Source organism: Pinus tabuliformis, chromosome 5_1 (genome assembly GCF_031772625.1).
Source record: "Pinus tabuliformis cultivar Carrire ecotype Pingquan chromosome 5_1, CPIR1, whole genome shotgun sequence".
Taxonomy (NCBI): Eukaryota; Viridiplantae; Streptophyta; class Pinopsida; order Pinales; family Pinaceae; genus Pinus; species Pinus tabuliformis.
This window is the reverse complement of record NC_142305.1, coordinates 321,931,742-321,948,300: the sequence shown is the minus strand read 5'-3', so window position 1 is coordinate 321,948,300 and position 16,559 is coordinate 321,931,742. Positions and strand designations below refer to the sequence as shown.

The window sequence follows — 16,559 nt, the reverse complement described above, 5'->3', positions numbered from 1 at the left end:
CGCCACGTGTCGGTCACCCATACGCAAGATTCGACCGCTGAGGATACGCCACGTGTTGGCCATCTGCGAACCAGATCTGACGGCTAAGAATGCACCACGTTTCGGTCATCCGCGCACCAGATCCGACCGCTGAGGATGCGCCACGTTTCGGCCATCCGTGTACCAGATCCGACCGTTGAGGATGTGCCACGTGTCGAACATCCGTGCACCAGATCTGACCGCTGACGATGTGCCACGATTCGGCCATCTCCAAACCAGATCCGACTGCTGAGGATGCTCCACGTGTTGGCCATCCGTGCAACATATGCGACCGTTGAGGGCGCCACGTGTCGCCCATCCTTGCACAAGATCCGACCGCTGAAGTTGCAGGACGTGTCGGCCATCCGTGCACCAGATCCGACTGCTGAGGATGCGCCACGTGTCCGCCATCCGTGTACCAGATCAGACCGCTGAGGATGTGCCACATGTCCGACATCCGTGTACCAGATCGTGTGGTTGTGAATGCGAAACGTGTCGGGCATCGTGCACCAAATGCTACCAGAGGATGTGCCACGTGTCGTCCATGCGTTTACTAGATCGTGTGGCGGTGGATGCACCAGATCCGACGGCTGAGTATTCGCCACGTGTTGTCGATCCGTTCATCAAATCCGACCGCTGTGATGCACCACATGTCGCCAATCCGTGAACCTGTTCCGACGGCTGCCGTGACGCAACGTATTGGGCATCCGTGGATCAGATCCAGCGGCTGAGATGGCGCCACGACGGACGCATATGTAAATTGTCTGCCTGGTTTCGATTTTTTCCCTGTAAGTGTCGGCCGGTCGGTGGACTAAAACAGGTAAATCTACTTAAAAAAATTTACAGCGAAGTATCATGGATAAATTATGGTGAATAACTGATTGGCAGATAAGTTTTGTCGATAATTTATCATGGATAAATTATTATCTCATAATTCAAAGGACTTATATATAGATAGGTTATCATTAGAAATTCCATTATTATCTGATAATTCAAAGGACTTATATTTAGATAGGTTATCATTGGATAATTTCTATGTAGATAGCTTATCATCTAATAAATTATATATAGAGTAACTTCTATGCGATAATTTATCTGTTTATAAGTTATCTTAAAACAAGGTATCAGTTGATAAGATATATCATAAAACTTATATGTCTATAACTTATCTGTTGATAACTTATGTTATGAAAAGTTGGTCGGCACTCAATGATTTGTGACTAACTTATCTGTTGATAACTTATGTTATGAAAAGTTGGTCGGCACTCAATGATTTGTGACCAGCACCTAGAGATCTAGATCTAACAAACTATGCACTCGCACTTGAGTGCATGGTCACGCGGGATGCCAGTTTTCTCGCACCCGATCCGCGTTCGAGCCCTGTTGTAGCGCTGCTGCGGCAGCATATGTTGATTGATGTGATGTAATACTTGTATATATTGTATATTGATTATCGGGCCTAATATAGCTTCTTCAGGGGACTTCGCCCTCCCGGTTACTTAAAAAAAACTATGCACTCAATGATTTGTGAATAGCACCTAGAGATCTAGATCTAACAAACTATCTTTTATATTCTCAATATGTAAATTAAAATTAAAGTGTCAACATTTGGTAATTCATCTCTAAATATTTCAATTTTATGTCAATGTCATTCTATTATAGTGATATGAATTTATTTTTTTAATCATAATGAGAGTTTCATAAGAATTCGTAATTTTGAAACCCATATGCTAAATATAGCTATTTCATAAATGCCACAATCGAGCTAAATACAACATATTTATGGAGAATTGCTCACCAAACCACTCGAGCTAAGATGAGCTAAATACAACATATTTATGGAGAATTGCTCACCAAACCACTCGAGCTAAGATCCTTTAGCTATAGTGATTTGGATTTTAACTAATAACTTTTTATAAATTTATTAGTTTTAATAAAAAAAAATAATGAAATATTTAAGTTTTTTTTACATAAATTATGACTGTGAAGAGTTTTTAACATTGAATATTAAATATGTTCTTAGAGATTTGCGAGTGCAACTTAAGAAAGTTTTGCTTATTGAGGTAATTAGTTTATATGGAATGATAAGCATTGCAAATTGTTGTCCAAGTTGATCTAGAACTTTTACCACGTGAATGTATTTTTCATGTTATATTTTACATCAGTCTTTATTTTTATTTTAAAAGAAAAAAATTATTAAATCAAATTGTGCAAAATTGCAAAGTCACATTACAAACACACATTAAACTTTTTCAACTTCTATAATCTCAAAATATATATATATATATATACTCTTCAATAATCATAAAATGTATCATATTTTTTAAGATCCATATACTACAATAATTTATACATTCAAAAGATTCTCTTTACCATGAAAAGAGCTTATTTAAATAAATAAAAAAATGATTATTAAAATTAAGATTATATCATATTTTTAAAATCCATATACTATAATAATTTATACATTCAAAAAATTCTCTACCATTAAAAATGACTTATTAAAACATAAAAAAACAATAATTAAAATTAAAGTATATATTTTTTAAAATCCATATACTACAATAATTTATACATTCAAACGATTCTCTCCATCATTGAAAGGGCTTATTTAAATATTAAAAAACGATTATTAAAATTAAGATCTTCATGATTATATATAATCTCTCTATCATTGAAAGGGATTATTTAAATATTAAAAAAAACAATTATTAAAATTAAAATTTCCATGATTATATATATATATATATATATATATATATATATATATAATCTCTCTCTATCATTGAAAGAGCTTATTTAAATATTAAAAAAACAATTATTAAAATTATGATTTCCATGATTATAATTATATATATAAGTATTTGAGATTTCAATAAGAATAAAACGTATTATATTTTTATTTTAAGATCGATATACTACAATAATTTATACATTCAAAAGATTCTCGCTATGAAAGGGCTTTATAAAAAAGCTTATTTAAATATACGTATTCTTAAGATCCATATATTAGAATAAATTTATACATTCAACAAATTCTATATTTTTAATATCCATATATTAAAATAATTTATACATTCAAAAAATTCTAGGTAAAAGCTTATTTAAATGTAAAATAATTTATACATTCAAAAAATTCTATCTACATGTAAAAGCTTATTTAAATATGATAGCTTATTTAAATGTATCATATTTTTAAGATCCATATATTAGAATAATTTATACATTCAAATAAATATATCTAAGGTAATAAAAGGGTAATAAATAATTCCCATTGAAAAGGCAATGGTAATAAATAATTCTCATGGTAATAAATATTAATCTATCTAATTCTATCTACCATTAAAAGGTAATAAAAAAGTAAAAAGGTAATAAATAATTCTTATTGAAAAGGCAATGGTAATAAATAATACTCTCTGCCATTAAAAAGACTTATTTAAGTGTATCATATTTTTAAGATCCATATACTACCATTGAAAAGGCTTATTAAATGTATTGGCTTATTTAAATGTATCATATTTTTAAGATCCATATACTACAATAATCTACCATTTAAAAGGCTTATAAAATCCATAAAAAAGTAAAAAGGTAATAAATAATTCTCATTGAAAAGGCAATGGTAATAAATAATACTCTCTCCATTAAAAAGACTTATTTAAGTGTATCATATTTTTAAGATCCATATACTACCATTGAAAAGGCTTATTAAATGTATTGGCTTATTTAAATGTATCATATTTTTAAGATCCATATACTACAATAATCTACCATTTAAAAGGCTTATAAAATCCATATACTACCATTGAAAAGGCTTATAAAAGGCTTATTGTATTGGCTTATTTAAATGTATAATATTTTTAAGATCCATATACTACAATAATTGCTTATTTAAATGTAATGCATCATATTTTTAAGATCCATATACTACAATAATTGCTTACTTATTTAAATGTATCATATTTTTAAAATCCATATACTACAATAATTTATACATTCAAAAAATTCTCTACCATGGAAAGGTAATAAATAATTTATATATTCAAAAAATTCTCACTACCATTAAATAATTTATACATTCAAAAAACTATACATTCAAAAAATTCTCACTATCATTAAATAATTTATACATTCAAAAAATTTTCAAAATTCTCATTAAATAATTTATACATTCAAAAAATTTTCAAAATTCTCACTACTATTGAAAGGTAATAAATAAAGTAATAACTAGGCAATTTTCAATAAATAAAATAATAACTCAGCAATAAATAAAGTAATAACATATTGCTTTCCAAAATTATCTTAATTCTCTCTACCATTGAAAAGTACTAAATAAAGTAAACCATTAAATTAATAACTCCATTGCTTTCTAAAATTATCTTCCACATTCCCATATTGCTTTCTAAAATTATCTTCCACATTCCCATAATTGAAATTTTAATAAAAAATGCATGTAAACATGCTTTATTATTAAAAGCATATATTTTAATTGTTAACTCCTTGAAAAAGGAATCAGAAGTTGTTTTATATTTTAATTGTTAACTCCTTGAATAAAGAATATATTTTAATTGTTAACTCCTTGAATAAGGAATATATTTTAATTGTTAACTCTTATTCAATTGTTAACTCCTTGAATAAGGAATATATTTTAATTGTTGACTCCTTGAATAAGGAATAAGTAGTTTCACCGCAAATATAGTGTATTTGCAACTGCAATACACTAATATACCTGATATGTAATATAAAACTATAATATAGCTGATATGTAATATTAAAAAAATACATTCAAACATTCAGTAGCGGATATATATGTAAGCCCCTTATCACAATATATACATTGTGCATGAGGTAACATGTTCATTTACCCCTTATCACAATACATACATTGTGCATTAGGTAACATGTTCATTTACCCCTTATCACAATACATACATTGTGCATTAGCAACTGCAATACACTAATATATACCTGATATGTAATATAAAACTATGCATGAGGTAACATGTTCATTTACCCCTTATCACAATACATACACTGTGCATTAGGTAACATGTTCATTTACTACTTGCAAATGATGTGTAATTTAATTGATATTAAATATCAAATACAGCTAAAAAGACCTCGACCTCAAAGGACAAAAGTTTCGACCCCCTCCCACATCAATAGAAATTCTTGGCATAGCATATCTAGTGCCGGTGGTAACCGAGGGCATCTTGCCATCTTACCCCCTAAAACACGTATCTGAAAGCATTTCAATCTTCTAAAACACACTTGAAATGCTGTTAGCAAAGAACCATACAAGCGAAATTAGCATACCCCCTAAAACACGTATCTGAAAAGCATTTCAATCTTGTAAAACACACTTGAAATGCTGTTAGCAAAGAACCATACAAGTGAAATTAGCCGGTTGTGCTGTTAGCAAAGAACCATACAAGTGAAATTAGCGGATGGTATCAACACCATGTACTTGGTTTTCCACTGTCACGAACAGTAATGCTTTCATCTGCATATGCTACATTCTTTTTCAAGAGAGTGTTGATTGTAAACATAAAAGGTTGATGGTGCCCAACAATATGGCACTATTCTTATCAACGGTTTTAGCTCTTCCACGTGCTGAAGATTGAGTTGATTGTAAACACAAAAGGCTGATGGTGCAAGATATGGCACTATTCTTATCACCGATTTTAGCTCTTCCACTTGCTGAAGATTGCAGTCTCCATGGATTGCCCACGGATCCGTCTTTGTTAAAGGGTTTTTGTAGAAGCCTTGTTCAGAAACCTGAAATTTAATTGCCAAACATCCATCAATTAAACCATATATCCTGCATAACAAACTGTTCTAGTATATTCTGAGAAATTCAATGAAGATTCAATGGAATGCACATCATTTCAGAAATAAATAAATAAAATGGAATGCTCATCACCTAAAGGAAAATTCAATGAAGATTCAATGGAATGCACATCATTTCAGAAATAAATAAATAAAATGGAATGCTCATCACCTAAAGGAAAATTCATGCTTGAAGAACATGTCGGACAGGAATTTACATACCTTTGCTTGAAAATCATCCCCACCAGCCCCAAAGAAAAGGTCTTTATCAGATTGCAAGGTATTTGCTGTAAGTGCAACTTGATTCCCACTATCTTGACTCCTATTGATCTCAGTTGCCTTGTTGCCTGAATAATATAGTTGATATGTAATATAAAAGGAAATCAGTGGTGGATATAAATGTAAACCCCTTATCACAATACATAATACATTGTGCATGAGGTAACATGTTCATTTACTTGTAAATGAAAAATGATGTTTACATTATATGATATTAAATATCAAATACAGCTGAAAAGACCTTTACCTCAAAGCAGAACTATAGACAAAAATTTCAACCCCCTCCCACATCCATAGAAATCAGTGGCGGATATAAATGTAAACCCCTTATCAGAATACGTAATACATTTACATAATACATTGTGCATGAGGTAACATGTTCATTTACTTAATGATGTGTACATTATATGATATTAAATATCAAATACAGCTGAAAAGACCTTGACCTCAAAGCAGAACTATAGACAAAAATTTCAACCCCCTCCCACATCCATAGAAATTTTTGGCAGGGCATAATCTAGTGCTTATGGTAACCAAGGGCATCTTGCCATCTTACCACTAAAAGATGCGTCTAATAGCATTTCAATCTTGTAAAATACGTTGTTCTACATTTTTTACCACTTTCAATCTAGTGCAAAGAACCATACAATTGAAATTAGCCCATGGTGTCAGTGATAGTTTATCACAGCGATTCTATATGCGGAATTAGAATTTTAAAGAAATCATAAATACTGGATGCCCAAGTATGCTTACCTCCAGCCATTGATGTTACTTAAACAGTCCCTGCCTCTTAACCAGTGCTCACGACAACGGATGAAAAACACGTGATTTTATGCTGCACAATCTCAACACTACGCTTCCGCGGGTGTTGGGGATTCGAAGCAACCTATCTAATTATTCCTTCGCTGCAAATACTCTGATGTGCTGTAATGAAGAACAGTGTTCAAGTTTAAATCAGACGGATGGATCATATATGTAAAACAAAAATTTATGTGAACAGCGCTGTCAAATGCATATAAACCTACAACTGCATTAAATCTAAAAGTGGAGCTTTCAATGCAGAATTTGTAGAGCTTCCAACTATGGGAGCGTACAACAGCCAAAAGCAACAGCGGTAAAAATAACGTAACACAATCTTCACCCAAGCAAAAAGAAAAGAATACAGAAAATCTGAAGGTACTTCCAAGCTCTTCTATCTCAGCTTGATGGTGTAAAAACTGAAGGGGATTGAGATGCTAGCTTGGGGACCAAACAGATAAATTTATAGCCAAGCTTCCATCAAGCTTCTGATGGCTATGTGTCAGGTGTTCCACAGATCAAGGTAGAGAACTCCAGATGGAGTAATGGACCATTTCAGAAGCTCCCAACAAGAAAATTAATTAACTGCAGTTGATTTCCTTAATTTAAGGAAATTACTGTAGTTGGTTTCCAGAAATTAAGGAAAGACTGCAGTTGGCTTCCATAATTGTAGGGAGCAGTTGGTAAAAAAATTAATGGAGCTTAACATTCTCCCACTTGATCCATACTTCCAAACTTAATGTCTCAACTTAAAACCCATTGATAATCTGTGTTAAGTAATAGATACATGAATCATGGCGATAAGTCCTCTAATGAGGAGTGTTATCTTCCATGTATTACTATGTATTTATTCTTATCATAATTTATGTGGCAACAATTTCTTAATGAATAAACCTTATGTTTATTCTTGGTCCTTCTTAAATGAATTTTCTCAAATCAACTTAAGGTGCACATAAATATGAGAAAAAACATCACAATAATTAAGAATTTCATTAAAATAACATTGTCCATACAATGACAAACTACATAATGGGACCAAGTCCCATATTCATTACATGATCATTGAATTTAAATGGTGGCATGCCCTTAGTCAAAGGATCAGCGATCATCAACTCAGTGTTGACGTGCTCAATGACCACTTTCTTTTCTTTAACACGTTCCCTTATAGCTAAATACTTAATGTCGATGTGTTTATTTCGACTCCCACTTTTGTTGTTTTTAGCCATAAAAACAGCAGCTGAATTATCACAATATATGCTCAATGGCTTAGAGATAGAATCCATAATTCTAAGCCCAGAAATGAAACTCTTAAGCCATACACCATGTAAAGTAGCCTCAAAACAGGAGACGAACTCGGCTTCCATAGTGGAAGTGGCAATCAAGGCCTGTTTGGCACTCCTCCATGATACAGCGCCACCGGCCATCATAAAAATGTAAAGTAGCCTCAAAACAGGAGACGAACTCGGCTTCCATAGTGGAAGTGGCAATCAAGGTCTGTTTGGCACTCCTCCATGATACAGCGCCACCGGCCATCATAAAAATGTAACCTGATGTTGATTTGCGTGAATCAACACATCCAGCAAAATCAGAATCTGAGTAGCCAATTACTTCCAAGTTGTCCGTCTGTCTATACATAAGCATGTAGTCTTTGGTTCCTTGAAGGTACCTCATTACTTTCTTTGCACCTCTCCAGTGGTCTAAACCTGGATCACTCTGATATCGTCCCAACATTCCCACAACAAACGCAATGTCAGGTCTTGTGCAGACTTGAGCATACATTAGGCTTCCAACAACAGAAGCATATGGAATGTTCTTCATTTGTTCCCTTTCAAAGTCGTTCTTCAGGCATTGGTTCAAATTGAACCTATCACCCTTCACAATAGGAGCTACACTTGGTGAACAATCCTTCATCCGAAATCTCTCTAAAATTTTATTAATATAGGTTTCCTGTGACAGACCCAAGATGCCTCGAAATCTGTCTCTATGGATCTTAATGCCAATGACATAAGATGCCTCACCCATATCCTTCATATCAAAATTTTTAGAGAGGAATTGTTTCACCTCATGTAGCAAACCCTTATCATTGGTTGCTAGCAAAATGTCATCCACATATAAAACAAGAAAACAAATTTTACTCCCACTAACTTTCAGGTATATACATTGATCCATAATGTTTTCTACAAAACCGAAAGAAGAAATTACATTATGGAATTTCAAATACCATTGGCGGGATGCTTGTTTTAAAGCATATAATGACTTCTTGAGATTGCAAACCAATTGCTCACCATCACTAAAGGGGAATCCTTCAGGTTGTTTCATGTAAACCTCCTCCTCTAGATCTCCATTAAGAAAAGTGGTTTTCACATCCATTTGTTGCAACTCCAAGTCAAAATAGGCTACTAATGCCATAATAACGCGCAAGGAATCTTTCTTAGATACAGGAGAAAAAGTCTTTGTGTAGTCGATTCCTTCTTTCTGAGTGAATCCCTTAGCAACAAGTCTTGCCTTGTATCTCTCAATGTTGCCCAATGAGTCTTTCTTTGTCTTAAAGACCCATTTACATCCAATGGCTTTTGCACTATCAGGCAACTCAACAAGATCCCAGACTTCGTTACTCTTTATGGAATTCATCTCTTCCTTCATGGCATTGTACCATAGTTCTGATTTTTTGCAACTTATGGCTTGTGAAAATGACTCGGGATCATTTTTGGCTCCAATGTTGTAGTCAGATTCTTGTAGATACACAACATAATCATCAGGAATTGCTGATCTCTTTGGTCTAGTAGATCTTAATGTTGTACCATCATCTTCCTGAGAAGTATGTGGTTCAACTTGTTGTTCAAAAGTTCTTGGCAACTCTTGAACTCCTTGATCTACTGGAATATCGTCAGCAGCTTGTGGAACTTCAACAATTGGTTGTTCAAAAGTTCTTGGCAACTCTTGAACTCCTTGATCTACTAGAATATCGTCAGCAGCTTGTGGAACTTCAACAATTGGTTGTTCAACACCAATTTGTACTTGAGAGGTGCTATGAACAATAACCAATCTATCACTTGAAGTGGAAGGTTGAGATTCTGAATGATCCTTCTCAGAAACTATGTTTCTAGTTTGATCGCTCCCACTGATCAAGTCATTTTCAAGAAACTTTGCATTTCTTGATTCCACAATCCTAGTGCTGTGAGATGGACAATAAAATCTGTAACCTTTAGACCTTTCAGCATATCCAATGAAATACCCACTAATGGTCCTTGGGTCCATCTTCTTCTCTTGTGGATTATAAATTCTCACTTCAGACGGGCATCCCCAAACACGCATATGTCGCAAACTCAGTTTCCAACCTTTCCATAATTCAAATGGCGTTTTAGGAACCGCCTTGGTTGGAACTCGGTTTAATATATACACTGTCGTCTTAAGTGCTTCAGTCCACAAGGATTTAGGAAGATTGGAGCTGCTAAGCATACTCCACACCATGTCCAATAAAGTTCGGTTTCTTTTTTCTGCTACACCATTCTGGTCGGGTGAACCAGGCATGGTGTATTGGGCAACAATCCCATGCTCTTGAAGAAATTTAGCGAATGGCCCAGGTGCTTGTCCATCTTCTGTGTATCTACCATAATATTCTCCACCTCTATCTGATCTCACGATCTTAATTTGTTTGCCGCATTGTTTCTCTACTTCAGCCTTAAAGATCTTAAAGGCATCTAATGCTTCGCTATTTTTATGAAGCATGTAGAGATACATATATCGTGAGTAATCATCTATAAAGAAGATGAAGTATCTCTGACCATGTGAGTCCATGCCTGGACTACATATATCAGTATGTATGATGTCTAATATGTCTGAACTCCTATTGGCACCTTTCTTTGACTTGTTGGTCTGCTTTCCCTTTATGCAGTCCACACAAGTCTCAAAATTAGTAAAATCCAGAGTATTAAGTACCCCTTCATTTACCAATCTTTTAATTCTTTCTATGGAGATATGACCTAGTCTCCGGTGCCATAATTTAGAGGAATCTTCATTAATAACACATCTTTTAGTGCCAGTGTGAACATGCATTGAATCATAAGTGACATTTTTTTGTAAATTAATGCAGTAAAGACCATTAGACAAAATACCATTCCCAACATAATCAGATTTATAAAATAGACTGAAAGATTTTTCTGAAAAGTTTAAGGAATATCCAAAAGGTACAAGCCTTGAAACTGAAATCAAGTTTCTAGAAAAACTTGGAACATAAAAGGTCTTTTCTAATTCTAAAACAAAGCCACTACTTAAAGTTAAATAACATGTTCCTATAGCTTCCACATGCGAGCCCATCTTGTTTCCTGATAAGATGCTTTGCTCACTTCCCACTGGTTTCCTTAGGTTTTCCAAACCCTACAAGGAATTCGAAATGTGAATTGTTGATCCAGAATCAATCCACCATGTGTTAATATTGATGTTAACCATATTAGATTCATAACAAACAAACGAGATTAAATTACCTTTGTCCGCAAGCCATTTCTGAAATTTGGCGCATTCCTTCTTCATGTGTCCCTTATTTTTACAGAAGAAACACTTGGAATCCTTTTTGATATCGGCTTGGGGAGGTACTTTACCTTTCCCTTTCCGATTGGCTTGAGATTTGCCCTTTCCACGCGTTACCAGCATTGCACTCTCTCCCAGTTCCATCACCAGTCTCTCTTCCTCTTGAACACACATGGTCATGAGTTCATTAATTGACCATTTATCCTTATGTGTATTGTATGAGATTTTGAAAGGTCCATATTGGTGCGGAAGGGTGTTCAGGATGTAGTGCACTAGGAAGGACTCCGATATATCAACCTCGAGTTTCTTCAATTGAGCCACAGTATCCCTCATCTGCATGATGTGCTCGCGCACACCTTTCACACTGGTGAGCGTTAGGGATGAGAACTTCATGATTAGGGTGCTTGCTAGTGCCTTGTCTGAAGTGACGAATTGATCATCAATGGCCTTCAACAAGTCTCAGGCCTTTTCATGCTGATCAACAGAACCACGAATACCAGCTGAAATTTTAGTCTTAATAAACATCATGCTTAGACGATTGGATCACTCCCATCGTTCATAAAGCGTGATGTCCGCTGCAGTGCTGGTATTAGTGAGTGCAAGTGGTTCATCTTTCCTAATAGCATAATCTATGTCCATCCACCCCAAATGAAGGAGAATCCTCTCCTTCCAAACCTTATAGTTATCTCCCTTAAGTTCGAGAATGTCACAACGAATTTCAGAGAAATTTGTAGATTGTACAACTGCATCAAAATTAAAAATCACATGCTTATGTTAAAATTGAGGCTTAGATAAAATTTCATGTTTTACCAATGTAAATCATGCTCAAAATTGAATCTAATGACATAAAAATTGCCTGTGGGCTAAATTTTCAATTCAAACATATTCAATTATTCATAATTCTGAACTTTATGATAAAACTTATTAATTCATAACTCCTGTGGGTAGGTTATGAAATTTTATCCTAATTAATTACATAAATATAATAAAAATTCCTGTGGGATAAAATTTATTATATTTAGTCTAATTAATTACAATTTAATGTCTAAATAATCTTTATGTGATCTAACCAATCATAATATATAATTTTATTTAATTAAAGATGTTGTGGCTATTCTCTAATTAATTAAAATTATATGGATCACTAGACATTATCCATTATAAATTGCATAAACAATATATATATATATATATATATATATATATGGAAAGCGGAAACAATTACCGCAGTAATCAAACTCTTAAAAAAAAAATCCTTATAAAATTATAAACATTTCTTTAACCAGAGTAACATTTACAGATTTATGTATATAGCTCTTACTGAGCAAATGCTAGAAAATAGGCAACTATTAAAGCACACCAAAAACACATCTAGAACAATATGAAACACATGCAATATGTGTTATACTAACTAAATGTAATTTTGAATCATTTTGAAATAAAAATTATGGTGGAAAATAAAAATTAAAAAATAAAAATTTACTAAATATTTCACAAAAGATCATTTCGATGCAAGATCTTGCCAAACAATTTAATGGTTTGGTCTTATGCTCTAAACACATTAATGAATTGCATCGATGCAAACAGATATTGAATGATCTCGTCTTTAGGTCTAATGTTGAGTTCTCTTTTGCGTTGGAATATTTCTGGGTTTTAAACAGATCTAACACATTAAACAGTTAATTCCAAATCAAATATGCCTTTCGGGTATATTTGAAATCTATGCTTTTCACACTCTAAATATCTGAAATTAAACCCCAAATTTGAATGCATGTTTCACATTTTCCTATGTTTCAGGGCAACATTTAACAGATAAATATTAACTGTGAAAGTAAGTCTGGAACATGAATCATGGAAATACATGATGAACCGTACTAGTTATTGCCCCCTTTTAGAGTTAATCCGCTATGCTTAATACGATTTTCTGTTTAGTCTGAAAGCTTTATCGAATTGACTCTTTACGAACACGAGCTAAAACATCATAAAACGTAATTTATTACGTATATATGCTGGTGAGGTGCATGACATATTGGTTTTTGACGATAATACACAGAGACCAATATCGATTTATATGCCATATACCACAGCGGATCCATGGGCAATCCATGGAGACTGTGACGAAGACGGATCCGTGGGCAATCCATGGAGACCGTGCAATCTTCAGCAAGTGGAAGAGCTAAAATCGGTGATAAGAATAGTGCCATATCTTGAACAATCAGCCTTTTGTGTTTGCAGTCAATTCAATCTTCAGCAAGTGGAAGAGCTAAAATCGTTGATAGGAAGAGTGCCATATCGTTGGGCAACATCAAGTTTTTATGTTTACAATCAACACTCTCTTGAAAAAGAGCATAGCATATGCAGATGAAAGCAGCGCTGTTTTTGGCAGTGGATCATCTTTTTTAGATCCCTTGTCCTCAAGCTGTAGGGAATGATCATTAGAGACTATGGAAAGAAAAGTACATGGTGTTGACTGTTAAGCTCCATTAATTTTCTTACCAACTTCTGCCTACAATTATGGAAGCCAACTGCAGTCTTTCCTTAATTTCTGGAAACCATCTGCCTTAATTTCCTTAAATTAAGGAAATCAACTGCAGTTAATTAATTTTCTTGTTGGGAGCTTCTGAAATGGTCCATTACTCCATTTGGAGTTCTCTAACTTGATCTGTGGAACACCTGACACATAGCCATCAGAAGCTTGATGGAAGCTTGGCTATAAATTTATCTGTTTGGTCCCCAAGCTAGCATCTCAATCCCCTTCAGTTTTTACACCATCAAGCTGAGAGAGTAGAGCTTGGAAGTACCTTCAGATTTTCTCTGTATTCTTTTCTTTTTGCTTGGGTGAAGATTGTCTTACATTATTTTTACTGCTGTTGTTTTTCGCTGTTGTACGCTCCCATAGTTGGAAGCTCTACAAATTCTGCATTGAAAGCTCTGCTTTTAGATTTAATGCAGTTGTAAGTTTATATGCATTTGATAGCGCTGTTCACATAAATTTTTGTTTTACATATATGATCCATCCGTCTGATTTAAACTTGAAGACTGTTCTTCATTACAACACATCAGAGTATTTGCAGCGAAGGAATAATTAGATAGGTTGTTGTGAATCCACCAACAGCCGCGGAAGCGTAGTGTTGAGATTGTGCAGCATAAAATCACGTGTTTCTGCATCCGTTGTTGTGAGCACTGGTTAAGAGGCAGGGACTGTTTCAAACACCGCAGTAAGTTTGGTTTGCAGCAGAAGTAACATCAATGGCTGGAGGTAAGCATACTTGGGCATCCAGTATTTATGATTTCTTTAAAATTCTAATTCTGCATATAGAATCGCTGTGATAAACTATCATTTGGTATCGGAGCCTTCACACTTATCTCTGCCTTGGTGTGTTCTATATTTTGTTTGATTCTTTGCTAAAGAGTTTTTATAAAAGCCTTGTTCAGAAACCTGAAATTTAATTGCCAAACATCCATCTATTAAACAATTAAACTATATACCCTGCATAACAAAGATTACTGTTCTATTATATTCTGAGAAATTCAATGAAGATTCAAAGGAATTCACATCATTTCAGAAATAAATAAATAAACTGGAATGCTCACGACCTAAAGGAAAATTATGCTTGAAGAACATGTCGGACAGATATTTACAATTTTGCATACCTTTGCTTCAAAATCATCCAAACTAGCCTCAAAGAAAATGTCTTTATCAGATTGCAAGGTATTTGCTGCAAGTGCAACAATGGGTGTCTTGACTCCCATTGATCTCAGTTGCCTTGTTGCCTGAAATGAATGCTATGCATTTTGGTGATAAGAATGAGCCCAATTTTAAAAACTGAGAGATGATTAATTCGAAGCTCTGACAAGCAGGCAAAATAAAACTAGACTTCAAAATTATAAGTTCTAATGATTTTAAACTTACATACCTCATGCCCAAATAACAGGCATCGCTTTGTCTATTAAGACAAGATCATATGTTCCGCCTGGTTGTAGTCCACTACTACCTTTCCATTTTCAGCTTCTTTACAGTGAAGGTTAAGGGTTTGAAGCACCCTCCTGAAAAATAATGAATGGGATCCAAGCCCTAGGAAAATTAACCCTATATGGCCACAAGCACTACCTTAAAACCAAGCAACGGATTAGTCCTGATATAACTTACTCTGTTGATTTCTGTGTCTTCCATGAGCAAGATTTTTTTGGGGGGAGCTACAAGAATCCTAAGAAATCATAGAACTTTTTCATTGGACAGTTCTAAATCTCCGACTTCTGGTTTCTCGGACTTCTGGTTTCAGTCTGAGATGAAATGTGGAGATCATCCCATATAATAAAACCTGAGATGAAATGTGGAGATCATCCCATATAATGTGTGTTGATCTACAATATGTTGCATCAATTTTAAAAACAAATTGAAATTGAAATGAGCAAACGATTTGAATGTTATCCAAATAAATGAAAACCCATTTCAATTAAGTTAAAACAAATGACACCAATTTCAATCAAACAAAACGGACTTTAATGCAATCCAAACAAATGAAGGAATATCACTAAAATTACCTCTCGTATTGTGAAACACATTGGTCATGAATCCTTTAGAGCATTGGGCTTCCTGAGTTCTCTGGCTTGCATCCTCTTCCTGCATAGCCCCACAATATGACCATGTCCTCCTAAGCTTCCAAACCATCCCAAAAATACCCAAACAGGCCACCAGACCAACACTCATTATTTTACTTTAATGTAAATGCCCCTCAACAAAAAGGAAGTGAAAATAAAATGCTCTCTCGGAGACACTGCTAGATGACTTCAAAACATTTTTTGAATAACCACGGTGAATTTGTGGACAACCAGCATCCAAAATATTGGTAACATAATTTCATAATCCTTAGCAGATACAAATTGTGCATGCCACCCATATAGAGGAAGAGCGAAAATTTCGAATGGGTATTTCCCACCAAGTCCCACTCTTTCGGTTTCACTAAAAAGGTAAAAGCTCTCTCATGGTCTTCTCGTTGATTCCAGCCTCTTGCCAATGAGTATGGTTCAAACCCGCTTTGACTGGATATTGAAAAGTTGATTCCAGCCTCTTTCCAATGAATATGGTTCACACCCGCTTTGACTGGATA

At 34.3% G+C, this 16,559-nt stretch overlaps 1 long non-coding RNA gene across 1 annotated transcript; it reads right to left on the bottom strand.

Annotated features, from left to right (window-relative positions):
* Nucleotides 1–6,063: 6,063 nt before the first annotated feature.
* Nucleotides 6,064–16,205, bottom strand: LOC149164647 (uncharacterized). The gene is made up of 4 exons (XR_016260271.1): nucleotides 15,599–16,205; nucleotides 15,366–15,495; nucleotides 15,103–15,222; nucleotides 6,064–6,191 (listed from the first exon to the last, which is right to left on the bottom strand). It is a non-coding gene; the product is annotated as an uncharacterized LOC149164647 (long non-coding RNA).
* Nucleotides 16,206–16,559: the final 354 nt, after the last annotated feature.